General features: G+C 39.4%; 1 protein-coding gene and 1 long non-coding RNA gene across 14 annotated transcripts in view; both read left to right on the plus strand.

Annotated features, from left to right (window-relative positions):
- dab1a (DAB adaptor protein 1a) overlaps positions 1-14,004 on the plus strand; it is a 92,413-nt gene that overhangs the window by 37,744 nt on the left and 40,665 nt on the right. The window lies entirely within an intron of this gene.
- LOC121652518 lies at positions 7,464-12,022 on the plus strand. The gene is made up of 3 exons (XR_006012623.1): positions 7,464-7,542; positions 10,749-10,760; positions 12,010-12,022. It is a non-coding gene; the product is annotated as an uncharacterized LOC121652518 (long non-coding RNA).

The raw sequence follows: 14,004 nt of genomic DNA on the forward strand, positions 1-14,004 counted from the left end.
TTACCATCACCTCCTTAACTGGCACAATGTTTGCTATTCTCTGAAACTGATGTTGGAAGTTAGAAGTGAGCTCTAAACGCTGCACAGCCCTCTAGTCGATGTATTGCCTAGCAACCACTCCAATGTAAAGGAAACTTGAGAGCATGTGGACAATGGCGTTTGACAACATATGACATGGATGTATTGATTGACGTAGGTAAAGGGAACATAAATGAGGTTTTGGAGGTGTGAGCAGTGCGTACATGAAGAGTTGGGTTGTTCCACACATTACTAGCATCTGCTGCAAAGGCATGATCACATCTGTTTTTATGACTGAATCTTGGAAAATCAATGAGCATCCAATTGGTTGGCTTTTTAGCTTGAGTATTTTAATGTAAAAGATGTAGCTAGCTCATTTAGACCAATTGTGACTAATACTAAAACTGTGAAATAAATAATTTCTAAGTAAGTGGAGCCAATAGAGGGAGGCCAACAGAAAACAGAAATGATTCAGTTTTCTTTATTTGGTTTAAAGTCAGCTGGCTGCGCTTTGTACCAGCTGCCCGTGACCAAAAGGTGAGTCAGTCTCCATATACAAAGAATTGCAGCAGTCTAACTAAGAAGAAATAAAGGCATACATGATTTTTTTTATGTCTCTGGGAGAGGGATAGGACATTACCTTGACTTGAGGTGGGAATCCTTAGGCACATCATGATTCGATTCATTATTATTCAGATGGCTTCCATGTGAACATAAAACAAACATTGATCTCCTTTCCAAGTGGAAATGTACAACATTGTTTCTCATATTTGTCATGACAGACAACAAAGAAGAAAACTTATTCATAGGGCTGGGCGATATGAACCAAATTTTATATCTCGATATTTTTTACCTGAATCATGATATACGATATATATCTTGATATATTTTTTGGGGGTCAAGTAACCCAAGAGACAGTTCTAATGTACAGCCTTCAGTGCTAAATACACTTTTAATAAGGATCAGCAGCACATGTGCATTAAAACAGTTGACTGAAATTAAAGTAGCTTTATATTAAATTAAATGCACCTAAAACAAAATAAATGAAAAATTTCAATGACCATAACAAAAATACAGCTGTGCAAAAATGCAAAAGAAAAGATATCGAGTTTATATTGAGCTATCTCGATATAAACGATATTCCCTCCTTCTATATTGCATCTGATAAAGTTTCGATATATTTGAAAATCTCAATATATTGCCCAGCCCTTCTTGTTCATTTATTGGTTAAAGCAGGACAACTTCTATTTCCATCACATCAGAGCAAAACATGCATCAGATCCTAGCAACCTTGAGTTGATCATGTTTCCGTCAGCACATGTTTTGGTTCTGTTTTACCAGAGTTTACTTCTTTGATCCTCATCAGAGTTTGGTTGCACATTCAAACCTCCCCAAACGAACTTTCAGAGATAAACTAGAATTTGGCTGGTGTGGATACTCCTATAGAAGCGGAAGTACTTTCACATACTAGCTTTTAATGCAGAGGAGGCAGTCCGATTTCACACTCAGCCATTATGACTGTTATGTGCATGCCACAGACGGTCCTCAATTTCCAGTTCTGCCTTTTTGCATTTCTTAACATTGTATTATTAATTAACAGTTTAAAAAAATGGATGAAATACAACATGACTTTAAACTCAGTTCACTTTGATAAGCATTAGATATGCATCTCATTTAGGACCACATATGAAAACAGGCTGCGTAGAAAACATCAGATATGTGTTCTTCAAACTTGTAAGAAAATCAGATATGGGCCACAAATAGGTAAGAAAAAAAGTCAGATTTGGGTCACTTTTTCCTGTGGTGTGAACGTATTGTAAGATTGGTTTGCTAACAAGCTGCAGAGTCTATCGTGGTCAAGGTTGGATTTAGTCCATGTCTGTATCAGCTGAAAAAATAAATGCAAGCAGTATTTATCCACATTAGAAAGTCAAGCCAAGCCAACTTTATTTATAAAGCATTTTACTGACCAAAGTGCTGAACAGTGAGAAATACATAAAACATTTAAAAAGACATCAAATTAAAAAAAAAATTTAAATGACTATCTACCCAATGTTGCTAAATGGCAGCTGTAATTGGTAAAACTGGTCAAACAGGGAGTAACTACTTTAACAGGTAAGCAGTAAATCATTTGAATGCTGTTGAAGTCTAAATCCACCTCCTGTTTTGGAATTTGCCCCCTACTTTTCCCAGCAGATGATGACTTCTGTCATCTCTTCATGCAGCATAGCATTTATAAAACCATTAAATGCTCAAATAAAACACCCAGTGATGCCTGTCTGTCTTCCATGATGTGACAGCGACTGTGATTATAAGTTCTAATAACCTCCGCGGCTGTCAACACATGCAGTCAAATGTCAACACAACTCTGAAACATCACGGCTCTCGCACAATGGGATTTACCCGAGGTTGTGTGGGGGTGTGTGTGTGTGTGTGTGTGTAGATTGTAGCTGGCAACCAACAGCATGAAAAGAGTGGTTAAGGGTTATAGCTGTGCAGCTGTTAGCCTTTTGTGTTTGGGTGTGCAGATGTGTGTGAGTGTGTGTTTGCTTGTCTCTGGTGTGCGATTAGCAAACACATTATCTGCTTCGTGTGGATATTATGCACACATCCAGTCTATCTGGCACAATCACTGCAGCCATTTACTCTGATATCTTTCCCTGGGGAATGCTAGTGCGCAAACAACTGCATTTTGAGCATGTGTGTACGTGTGTTTGTGTGTGATGTGCCTTCCATGAGAGGTAATCAGATCTGTTCCCTCCAATCAGACAGAGATTGAATTGAATTGGTTGTCTGCTGTTGTTGTTGTGGAAGCCTAAAGTGGATGTTGGGTGACGGAAGACAAAACTGACACTCGGTAGCAGATAGTGACACATGCTTTCCAAACATGGCTCTCCCAGCATTAAAACTATATTTAGAGCAAACAGCCTCCTCTACAGTAATTCCTCTTCTGTTCCTCTGTGCTATTCTCACCCATAAACACATAAAAGTGGGCTATCTATCTGTCCACCCTGCTGTCTACTCTTTCACCAACATCTGCTCGTATCACATCTTTCTTATTTATCCAACTGTTTTTTTAGGACAATAATAACTAAAAAAGAGAAGTTGAGGGAGGTGTGATCAATCTAATTTCCAGAAAGATATCTCACACCCCTCACTGAACCTTCTTTCTCTTTCTGTGCACTGCCTCCCTCTGCTTCCTGCTTCCATGCATTCAGAACTTCATCCAAGCTTTAGAATGTGATCATGCCACATCAGCATTCAAAACTCAGAAAGAAAAATATACATTAGTAAAAGCTTTTTATTTGCTTTGCCGAGTCTCTGACTGTGTGTATTTGTGTGTGGCTGCAACAGACTGTGTACTTTGTGATTCTTGTAGTATGCTCAGCTCAGTCCTCTCCACCACTGTAGTTGCTGTGGCTTTGCCCACCACATCACTAACTACAGTCTCCATAGCAACACTTTGCTCCATGTTCATAATTTGCACAAAGGGAAAAATTTCCCAATGTCACACACACCAGCTCTAATAGAGGTCGATAATCTCACCCTGCTGTGCTGAAGGAAGCAGGGTGGGTTGGAAGGACATTTCTTACTTGTTGCTTGACAGGCTGCTGTTTTCTATTTCACTTTTCTCACAACACACACTAAGACTGTGTTGAGTGCTCAGCTACTACAAAGGAATACAGGACTATGACCAAAAAAAGTATGATAATTTCACTATGTCCTGTAGTGTTTTTGATATCAGATCCCACTGTTGCTTTTCTTTTTCTGTTTTCTTTACCTCCAGAAGTAGTTTTTGAGCTGCAGCCGATTTGTGATGAATGTGTACCTGGAAACACTGTTGTTGTCACCTGTACTATATTAACCCTTTGAGCCCCAGCTTATTTCTTTATGATAATTAAATATTTCTTTAACCTCTAAACCTCTTTCAAATCAAACTATAAAATGTGAATATTATCTATTTATAAACTAAAGCAGGACAAAATTAGTAAGGTTTTAGTAAAGAAAGTTCAGGTGAGGTCTCCAAAATGGACATTTTGGCACCGTTTGGCCACCGGTTCTCAACATCTTCCAGTTGAGAAACCTCAGGTTTTAGAAGGTTAAACACCTTTTCTTTATTGTGAGTTTGTCCTTTTTGAACTGTTTGTAGTGATGTGTAAACTTTAAATTGTTGCCATGTCAGTGTTTCCACACAAAGCTGAACAATTTTCCCCAACAGCGAAATGAAAAAAGAAAAAGAAAAATTCCATACAGACGAAAACACAAACAGGACTGGAAAAAATGTAGTGGTCTTACCTGGTCTGTAGTGGGCGGTGAAACATTTCCCAATACAGACCCATCTGGTCTTATCCAGAGGGTTCTCTTGGTAACCCTAACGTTTATCTGCCGTATGTAATCTATGCATCTTTGATGATGATACATGTTGCATGAAAAGCAGGTTTTGCTTTTGGAGACCAAATAACTTAAATTGATTCAGCAGCACAAACAGAACACAGAGTTCTGCCATCGCTGTTCTTTGTCGTGCTGCTCGCGGTTGTAAACATGGCCTTGTGTTTCAAGGGAATTTCATTCTAGGGCCTGTTCTCAAACATTAATGGTTTCATCCAGGCAAAACTGTTTACCTGTAAACGAGGCCAGAACCTTCGACTGTATATAAAAGATGGGCAGAGCCGCCGTGACGTCACCCATAGGTTTCTGAAGAGCTGAATTAAAGCTCATTGGGCAGTTCCCACTGTCGCCATCTTGGCAGTGTCACGCGTGTTGTCATTCCAGGAAAATCCAAAAATGGGCAAAGAGGTGGCGCTGAGAGGGGGACTGTGAAGGTGGGGGTGGATGATTGACACCCATCAAACTCTGAGCTGCCTGTAGCTAAGAGCTTAGCAAGCTAACGGTAGCTAACCAGCTAACGGAGGTAGTCAGGCTAAAGCTAAGGTATTCTGTTAGCTGGCTAAAAACCGCGGCCAGAACCCAAAAAACTTTTGTGTTTATCATGTCAACAGTTCATCGTCCGTTCTGTCTTCTTCCATGTTTGGTTCTTCTGTATTTCATCTATTCCGGAAAAAGGAGGAGACAAAATACTGAATATGAATTTCTCTTAAGCTATTAAAAAAGCATTAAATGTAATTTCCAAAGCAGCTTTATACACAAAAAGACAAACTATTTATTTTAGCTTGAGCTTAGAAGATGTGGAATTGATAGTACTTACACAGGAGGAGATAAGTAAGAGTTAGACATAGAGAGACCCTCTAGCAGATGGCAGAGCTTCCTCTTCCTTTTCATACTGTCTGATGTTCATCAGTCCTCCTTCGTCAATCCCTCTCTTCCAGGACCCTGGCTGAGTGGATGAATGGAGAGGGTTCATTACACCAGATGAGACACAGAGAGATGGAGAAGAAAAAGAGAACAACTTCTACTTATTCTGTATTTTGGCACAGATGACAAACGAAAGGGAAGACTTTGTTCTGGCATTAAAGGAGGACTGCTGCGATTTCATGTGTTACCTGTATTTCCTAATGCTTTGAAAGAAGTACTGTTCAGCAGTCCCACACACACAAACATGCATACACACACTTATACACACAGACGGGGGGATTTACGAAACGGTTTTGACACTTTTCAGTCAGATGTGGCTTTTAGACTAAAATGTGTTGGTGTGTGTTCAGAGATGAAGAACTGAAGGAGGGATGATGACGAAAAAGTTTACGGTGCGTCCTCTTTTGATGACAGGAGGTATTTAGTAGAGGGAGGCTCACAGTGTGGAGCTCTGGAGAGCTACAGGTTCTTTTTTTCGCAGCAGTAGATGAACATTTACGCAGAAGTAGAGCTGAGCTTAGTTGTGTGTGATCGGTGGCACACACAACTTGTGATGTAGCCTGTTGGGGTAACTGCTTTAACGTCAACAGGATGCCAGCAGCTTATTTCCACAGACCTCGCACTGTCAGAAAACACAGCTGACACAAACAAAGTATTTACACACAGACTCAGTAATACACAAGTTCATATAGACTTGATTATTCAGGTATTTGTTCATATATTGGGTAGCTACCTGTGTGTATATATGTATATTCTTCTTTTAGATATGTAAATAAATGTATTTTGCTTTTTTGAATCAAATCCTTCTCCATTACAGAAGTGCTGTTCAAGATAGCTTGAATATTTTTGGAAACACATTCGTGGAAAACTTACAATCTGTAACAAAGAAATAATACATTCTCTGCCTTAATGGTTTTTTTAAATAATGCACCAACATCCTCTAACATTCTTGATTTTGTATGAAGGAAACAATCCTGCGATCATCTACTTTCCTTTCCTTTACGTATTTTTTTTGTTTGTTTGTTTTTTTTTTTTGCATCTTTCACTTAGAATCAACACTTCAGACCATTTACTGCATTAATTTGTCAAGAAATAACAGGATGACAGGCCACACCTGGGCAGACTGTGTACATTACATTTCCAGTCAGTGAAAAAGGAGATATATTCCTTAATGTTTATTCCAACTTTTCTTTTCCTTAAACAGCTTAAAGACGTTAGTCATATCATTCACATCTCATTTGCTTGATTTTTAAATCTATCATGTAAACACACTGAAGAGTGTGTCCTTGGTCAAATACTTATGGGCCTCACTGCACATACAACATCACGTGCACACTCACAGCAGGTTCCCCATCATTAGTGGGTCCAATTACCTAAAGCAACGGTGAGAAATAAGCTCTACCTCTAAGAGCCTGTGGTAGATGGAGGGATGCTGAGATAGTGAGCAAAAAGATGAGAGAAGGAAGAAAGTCAACGGTACTGAGACTGACCTCATGCTAACTGAGGCTTTTTTATTAAATGGAGAAAGGACAGAAAAGTATGAGATGAAATAAAAAGGTAGGAGAGATGATTAAATCCTCCTATTTCCCTTATAGAAACTGTGTATCTGTGATCAATGAAATGCAATTCCTCTGATAAAAGTAGGGCTTGGATGACCCCTGCCATCCACACCACGGCAGCATTTAAAATGTACTCCTTTATGATGTGCACATCTAACATGATTCACTGTGCTAAAATCAGCTGACTGCCTTTTGTTGATTACACACATACATTTTCTCTAAAATAAACCATGAACTTGACTGCAGAGGAATGAGTTCTGTTTTTTTTACTCTTTTAAAGCTCTGAAACCTCCTAAAAACCCTCATCTGCTGCATGAAACTGACAGGATAAAAAAAAAAGATATAGTCAATAGAGATGTGCTTATTCTGGCTGGATAACGAGATCAGTTACATGTGAAAATGAGCTCAAAATCCATCGAGAACCTTTGTGGCCAAATGAAAGACCCCTTTAAATTTGTGTGTTACAGCTGGAGGATGAAGTTGCAACATTATTATTAACATTAAAAGGATTTCCCAACCAACAAAACGATACTTGGGTAAACTGCCCTGTTGGCTGCAACCCAGCACAAAAGGTTGCTACAGAATGAATCCTTGTATTTGCTGATTTAAACACTTGCTTTTAAAAATGTTATATAGATGCAGATGTGGGGATGTGGGGACAATATAGCATGAAACAATATGGAAGGGCAGGAAAACCACAGTTCAGACATGATGAGGAAAACCAGATATATTCTCTCAAACAAACTGATTTGAGTTTTGTTTTGCACTTCACTCTAAAGTCTTGTAATTTCCACTAAAGAGGACAGCATTATCATCTGATATGAAAAAGAAGTGACTGAACGAGGTCTGCTCAGAAGTGTCTGCTCTTGCTCTACGATCAAGTTGAGAGTTTTTCTTTCTGCTTTTTAAAGTGACCTTGACAAAGAAGTGGGTGTGAGTTTGTGTGTGTGGGACGGTAATGTGCAGCGAGCTACGTTTGTTCCCAACATATTTTTCAGCTCTAATTTGTTCTGCGTGCTCTCGGATGCCTCGGGACATACGTGCACGCTCACAGTCTTGTGCACAGACAGGTGAGGTTACTGGTTCTGACCTTGTCATACAGGTCAGATCAGCAGGTGGCGAGGAGAAAGGTGCAACAAAACTTGGATGAGTTTTGGAGAGATATTGAGATGACCGGGGCCAATTAAAGCAGTTTAACTGTGTTAGAGTTGACTAAGGTCTTATTTAGCTCACTTTAAAGTAGAGATGGGAATTTTAAGTGATTTTTTTTTAAGTCTACTAGTCAGGCTAATTAAAACTGATGAGTCATGACATCAATGTGTGCCTTCCACATGAGTCATTTTTTGTCATCTTTCCATCTGGTCTTTTTGCTCCTGATGCGCAAGATTTTTGTGGTTTAATAAGTCGTCGTTGCGCTGGTAGAACTGTGGTAAGCGAGATTCATGTGCATCTGACTTTGTTGTCCAGCTGAGTTAAATAATGCCGTACTCCCCTTTGTTTGCTGCAGTCTGTTTCTCCTGCATAATGTGGAAACTCCGGCAGAACCACTGCTGTAAATATTAGTTTCATGTCTCTGCATAGTGAAAGTAGTCAACTATGTGCACCACTCCAACTTAGTTACTAATCGTGCACATCCCTATTTTAAAGCCACACTTACACATAGATTACGAGTATTAAGAGTTGGAAGCTGATTGTGAGACGACCATTTTAAGCTGCATTACGCCTCAGAAGTGACTAAAGTGATGAGGAGATTCTGATTGTTCAGCTCCGCACATTCCCATGATGGACATGCTGTTCTTAGTAAACCGGAGCAGGAGAACTCCTCACAGGAGAGCAAGTATTTCCACCCTGGGAGCGACATTTTTGTGTGCCGGTGGGAGTGTAGCCCACCTGTGTTTACATGGCACCGCTTGCAGAGACACAACCTGATGTAATGACATGTCATTGTGTAAATACGATAAATAACATTAGGCTGTTAAGTTTTTAGAATAAAAGGACAAAATCTAAACCTGTTCCAGAGGAAAGAGAACCTTGAATTACTTCTGTTGGGATCTGGTACAACATAAAAATAACCTGAATAATAATAAAACAACAATTGAATATAAAATAATTGAATATAAGAAATCTAAGATAATAATTGAGCAATGATAGAAAGTAAAATTAACTTCATCTTTTAGGGTTGGCGTGGGGTGCTGTTGTTGGGTCAGGACACCCTCCCCAAGTATAATGGTTGGGGAAACACTGGTGTTTTAAAGCTTCAGATCCTTTAAAGAGTTCAGGTCCCTGGTTCAAAATAAAACTTTAAATTTAACTTCATTCAGATTTTTTTCTCCTCTTTTAACAGAGTTTACTTAAAACCCACTTTGCATCTTTTTATGCATGATGTTAAATTCTTTATTTATAGTGTATTAGTGAAGATTTAAAAACACAGAGATATATATTATATGCAATTTTTTATGAAAACAGGAACATGCACAACAACAAAGATGAGTAACTTGCCAGTCTGGATGGCAGATTCCAGAAGTTACAGGTTGTATTTCCACTGGAAAATAAGGCAGATTATGAGTGCAGCTAAATATAGTTCATCATTTATTTTTCTTCAGATTGTTTTTATTGATGTTTTTTATTTTTTTAATACCAAACAAGATTATGTATGCATGCAAAAATAATGCAAAGACACATAAGATCAACCATCAGACAATGATTTTATTTTCCATGTTAGGCTGGGAATCTAACTTGCTTTGGTTGCTGCCTTGCTCCTCACTGCTGTGAAGGTTTTCAGTTTGTCCATCCTGTGTTTCTTGTTTATGACCGGTCATCTGGTTCTAACTCTGCCTCTTTATATGAACACGCACAGCCAGAGTTAGAAATCACAGGTTGAGATGTCAAATCAGTGTTGTGACACCACTTAGCAATGTTGATCTTGCTCTGTAGCCACCATGTTCCACTTTGACAAATATAGTTGTGTCTGTATCATGTGCGTACTCTGACTTCAGTACAATCCTTTCTTTTTTTTATCAAATCAAACTGCCAGAATTAAGCAGAAACTTGTTTTCTTGGCACATACTGGTGAGTGAGAGTGGGTACAAGAGAGTGTTTCAACTGAGCAAGCCTGTGATAGGTAAAGAAAGCACAAACACACTCACACACTCAGCGGTAGGGTTTAGAAGCAGGATTAATTGGAGAGTAACTGCTGGGTTCCCTCATGTGCTGCTGAGTGTTTTTTGGGAGCCATCCCAGCTGCAGTAAAGAGCCTCTGGGAGCTTCTTCATCTCGAGCGCAGTGAAACGCCTCACACTTTAGCAGCTACTGCAAACAATCCTGGTCTGCTGAAAAGAAATGATTATGTTCTGTTGTTGATGTGGGCAGCTGCTTTTGTGCCACTGACATCATTTCTGAGAAATATGAGACATAATGAAAACTTTCTGTCACAAACTGAAAATCAAAGCGGGCCGCATGAGAACAATTCACTTTGCTATGGACAGCTGTTACGGCTCTCAGTGGCCTTAAGCTAATTATCTAAATATCTGGTGTATAATTAAATCAATGAACTAAACTGTTACGCCTTGTTGGCCTTCAAACTTTAACCTTTAGTACTACTTAAACCTTTACACTTGACTTCAGTGTTCACTCTAAATGATCAGCATGCTTTTAAAAGGATGGAACTGGCATGTAATGAAAGGTCTGAGTGAGTGAATTGGTTCAGAAACCATTAAATTAAGAGCTTATTTTCATTTCTTGAAATCTTCTATACAAAACAAGCAAGTTTTTCCTTGTGGCATGTTCTTTTCAATTGTTTCTTTGAAAAGAAAAAAAGGAGATGGATTACAACATTTTTTCTTCCTCTGTTGCCTGAAGAAAAAAGAAAAAGTCTTAGCTCCACTCTTCTTCTGCTGTTTCCATCCTGGTACCTTGTTCCCAGGTTTCAGCGACTGATGAGGACCATCGCAGGATCTGTACATTTAACTGTCAAAACTTGTTAGTAACTGGATTTTTGCTTTACAAGAGAAAATGCAAAAAGAACAAACGGTAACAGACAGGACTTAAAATAAATCTGAGCTTAATGCACAGCGTATGTGACTGAAGTGTAACCCATCTCTAGTAGTTGAGAGGAGGGGCAGGACAGGGGAGAACCAGTTGGGAGAGAGTGATGGAGGGGCAGACAGGAGGCAGAAGGCTACGGTTGCCAGGGGCGATGCTGGAGGCTTTCCTCAAGGGCTAGATGCATGGTACCAGCAGTCACCTGCCATCTATCACCTGTGGAGGTGCATGCCTGTGTGTGTGTGTGTGTGTGTGTGTGTGTGTGTGTGTGTGTGTGTGTGTGTGAGTCAGGTGGGTTCTGTCTGTCATAACGCTTTAATCCTGAGTGACATTTATCCAATGGAGGCTTCGCTCATTCATCTATCCATCACTCTCAATCCCTCTTTTCCATCCTTTGCTCTAGGCTTTATGTCCTTCCCTTCCTCTCTGCTTGTTGCATCAGACAGACGAATATGAACCAACTCTGCATACCAACTACTATCACACACACAGATACGCTACCCTACAGAGTACACACTGCTGCATGGAAAGCTGAATTCTATATATTACAACTCTGGTGTTAGGTGGAGATGTGGAAGCCAAGATCAGTGTTCCATAACATTTATCCATTTGTATTATGGTACAATAGTTGAGATGTGTGTAAGCATGTGTCAACACATGCTTGGATCTGTGTCTGTGTGAGTGTGAGTGAGAAAGACATGAAGCCGGTGTTGCTGTGTGTGTCTGTGTAGCAGCCCTGGCAGATGAAATGGAAGATTCTTTCATTAGTTGTGTTTGAAGCTCAGCAGGGTCACAGCACTAGCAGACATTTAATTACAGCAGACTGAATGCTTCCCCTGTTGACACACACTCACATACACACATGCACAAGTATGCACACACTCGCACATGGGGAGGTCTTTCATGGAACATGCTCCCAAAAGGTAATAATATAAACCACTCAGCAGGAGAAATAACCCCACCTCCACTACCTTTTTTCCCCTCTTTCCTCCACTCTTGGCCTCTTTCGGCCTCTCCATCTTTCTGATTCTCTCCCTCTGTGTGTTAAGTATAGCAGCAGTAATGGTGATGGATGCAGATGGAGGAAGCAGGACTTAAATGTCAGACTCAAATGAAAACTGCTGTTCCAGGGGAGACAAAAGCAGCTGGACACATCCAGTGTTATTTAACACTTGCGCAGATACATAAATACACTCAAAGATTAAATCCTGCACAGTATGGAGTCTGTAATTAGGAGCAAATGAGTCCTCAAATGAGTGCCTAAAATTCTTTTCTGATTATTCATAAATCTAATAGCAAATATTAATCACTGCAGTTTTCCAAATGTGATTTTCACTGAAGGGTGCCAAACATTAAAATGAAGTTTATTTGTCCCAGTTAAATGAATTCATTTGTAGAATAAAAAAGTAGCTCAACTAAATATTATCCAGTCCATAAACACACACTTTGATAATGTGGACTTCTAATAAGTCATTTCAGTGTTTAACTCTTTAAGTCGGAGACTTGCGTAAGAACTCCACGACCTGATGGACAAACTAGCTGTGAGAATCAGACACTTGGAAGAATCTGAAATACAGGAAACTCTGTGTTGCCTCCAATGCATACGTCACTGTGTGAATGTATCAGTTGGGTCCTTTTGGAAATGTAATTTTTAAGGGTAAATTCACACCAGTCATTCTGATTTGAATCCTGGTTTGTTTGCTCATAAAGTCTGGTTTGTTTGGTAAGATGTGAATGTGCAACCAAACAATGATGAAAGAAGCGAACTCTGGTCCACCTAAAAATGTCAGTTTCAGTTCTTTCAGCTGAAAGTGAACCAAATGCAGGAAGTGGACAACGACTTATGTGGCAGAAAAAGTTCCTTTGCATTAAACTAATAGATGACCAAGTTTTCTTTTCCCATGTTTGTCTTTTCTTCTCCTTTAGCAATTCTTGCTGCAGCGCCACTTCAGTCGAGGAGGGAAATTTCGTTTGTTTTGAAGTTTTCGCTTGTTGGACTAAAGGCTGTTACAGACACCACAAGCACAGAGAACATTATGTTTTTAAGATAGCGAGAACAAATGACGTCATTTTGTTACTTCAGCTTTTACTTAACGCATCATGGGGGCAGAAGGTTTGTCTTGTGTGGTTAGAAATTTGAGGGCCGTGGTTAATGCTGAATAGCTGGGATATGAAAAGTTGTCATTTTAGCTTTTCCACTGATGTAAGCGTCATCAAGGTTGTATGGGAACAGCTGGCTGAGATGCAGAGGAAATATGAAAATCTAACACCGGAATTATACCAGGTGCATGTGTGTCACATTACAGCTGCACCACGGTTTTGTTCCGACCTACGCTGCGTGGTATTTTATCCGGGATCGTGTCAGGTGTGGAGTGCCCACGAGTGCAGTCCACCGCGAGATCACGAAATCACAGAAGTGGAGAATCTTGTGATTCTCCACTTCTAGGATAAACGTCGCATCTTCTCTGATGAAAAAAAACCACTGAGACCCCCTGACAAGTTAAAAACTAAATGTTTTCATGGTTCAACAGTGCAAATCAACACTGGGGCTTTTATTTTGAAAAATACCCAAAGCTTTTACACTGCTCCTGTGTCTGATTTCCTGTCACAAACACTTCTTTTTTGGATTCACAAACAAAATTTGACATTTTTTATAAACATAAAATATGCATAGATATATATATATATATATATATATATATATATATATATATATATATATAAAATAAAATGTAAAATGTATTGTACATACCATTAGCATCATTTGCCCTGACATACATTATGTAGTTTTATTGACAACTCTACTGATAATAAGTAAAAAATATGGCTCAAGTCTGACATGTTATTGCCTAAATTTGGCTCTGAATGTTAATGTTGATTCAGGGTTTGTGTGTCTAAAATTTCCACATATCCACCAGGCATGGCCCAAATCTATATTTTCTTTTTGCCTTTAGGCCACAAGTGGCCCACATAAGATTTGCCAGTGACATAACTGCACCAGAAAACGACCCACAATAGGCCCAAATGTGGTTGCAGTCAGGGTTGAGATCTGCACAAGAATTATAAACTGAAT

This window comes from Melanotaenia boesemani, chromosome 14 (assembly GCF_017639745.1).
Source record: "Melanotaenia boesemani isolate fMelBoe1 chromosome 14, fMelBoe1.pri, whole genome shotgun sequence".
Taxonomy (NCBI): Eukaryota; Metazoa; Chordata; class Actinopteri; order Atheriniformes; family Melanotaeniidae; genus Melanotaenia; species Melanotaenia boesemani.